This window comes from Phoenix dactylifera, unplaced genomic scaffold (genome assembly GCF_009389715.1).
Source record: "Phoenix dactylifera cultivar Barhee BC4 unplaced genomic scaffold, palm_55x_up_171113_PBpolish2nd_filt_p 000576F, whole genome shotgun sequence".
In the NCBI taxonomy this organism is placed as follows: Eukaryota; Viridiplantae; Streptophyta; class Magnoliopsida; order Arecales; family Arecaceae; genus Phoenix; species Phoenix dactylifera.
In genome coordinates, this window is record NW_024067978.1 from 203,216 (window position 1) to 205,340 (window position 2,125).

Consider the following 2,125-nt stretch of genomic DNA (forward strand, 5'->3'; position numbering starts at 1 on the left):
AGGCATGGGGGTCTTTTATAGCCAAAAGATCCCCCCACGTATCACACCTAATTTAGCCAACTAATTTGGCTGATAAAATTTCCAAAAAATTCTGGTGGTTTGACAGCTAAGAGGAGATAAAAATATCCAAATTATGTGCATTTTGGATCCCTAAAAGATAGGAATTCATGCATCCAAAGTTCAGCCGCAGACCACCCTATTTCATGCACCATGCAATCCCTACAAATTAGGAAATTCATCTAAATCTTTCTAGAAAGATTTAAGGCGCCATTTTTATAGGAATTATATCCTCACTCCTCCTCTCTTCTCACACCAATTTTTGGCCAAAAATAAAGAGGATAGGCATAGAAAATATTGGGAATAAATTAAGGTGTCATTCTTCTCCAAGAAGATAAGGATGGGTTCCTAAAATTTAGGAATTCTTCTCCTTATCCAATTCTGATTATTTGGACTCATAATCCTCATCAAATAAAGTCTTCTAATTGATTTGGATTAAGCCCAATCCAATTGGGTCAAGCTCAATCTACTAGGGTTGAACCCAATCCAATTGGGTCAAACCCTGATGCAGCCCAAATTGAATCCTATTCAATTTGGCTCAACCTAAGCTTAATTACTCAATCAAATTGAGTTCATTAGCAATCTAATTGCTAATTAATCCTCAAATAATTCAATAATTATTTTAATGCAACTTTTGCTTAGGATAATTTGTCAATCGAATTGACCAAATTACCCCTGAATGATTCTTAATCATCAATCAGCCATTTGATCAACCTAGAAACTTCTATGCGTGTGACCTCATAGGTTCGAACCTAAGCCGGTAGTATAGGAACGTCTTTCTATACTAATCGATGTGACCATCTAGCAATGGTACCCGACGTCCGGATAGGCCGAATATATGCGAAGCAAATATTCTGGAACCCTGGACTATGGTTACTGTATAATTCAATCCCTTTGACTCCTAATGCCAGGATGACTTAGAGCTCACTGTCAACCCTATAATTAGTACATCCATTATGTGATTAACTTTAGATATCCCGTGACTCCTCACTGAGATTACCCTGGCCAAGGTTTTGCTAAATTAATCACAAGACATTATCTCCTGTTTGCAGGAGGGGTCAATTCCATCTCGACTCACAACTGACTACGCAAGTACTTGACTGCACCCAGTGACCTTCCGTCACTGAATTAGAAATTCAGGTAGTCCGGTACCAAAGTACAGTGAGTTGCTTGCTAGTCACAGGTTGCGATCTCAGGTCAAAGGGCCAAACTTATACCCATATCCACATCTCTCGACAGTAGAGCGTTCCGGAATTGGTCACGTTCAGTGAAATGTACTCCTACACTTCACCTGTATGGCATACCAGTGTCTCCACACTCCTTGGTTAAGAGGACAACCAACGTATATGTCACACAACGACCTAATCTCGATAATGTTGTCGTCCTAGTAACAACATATCATTTGGTCGCGAACAAGTTTAAGGACTCAAAGATAAATCCTCCTTTATCATAACATAAGTCCTAAGGACTTCATCATATAAGAGTTCATTTGAAGATGAAATGATGAATAATGCCAAATAATACTTTATTAATTTGTCAATTCATTTACAAAATTCAATCATCAATATGCTGACGATTGACATTTAGGATGCAATTTCCAACAGACCCAACGTTGAGTCGACCCAAGAAAATTCTTGAGTCGACCCAACGTCGGGACCCCACTGTTAAAAGGGGGACCCGTGAGCTATCTAGGGCACTGTTTACACTTTGTCCTCTTCCGAAAACCTTATTCCCCACTCTCAAAACTCCTCCAATCATCTCCAAACAGTAGATTACTTCAAGATCTTGGAGAAATGGGACCCAAAAGAGCCGTAGCCAAGCGATCCGGGAGAGTCTCACGGATCCAACGTGCGGAAAGAGAAGCTACGGAGCCATCTACAGTGTCTCCACAATGTGAGACACGTGTAGAGCCACCTCCTCCTCCCTCCCCCTCAGTACAACTTGCAAAGTTTGCGGGGAGACCGGTTACAACGGGGAGAAGGATCCATTCCGAGTTCTTTGATCAAGAAGGGTTCCGTTTGGGGGAATGGATCCGAAGGCAAGGTTGGGAGTATCTTTGCTTCCTAGA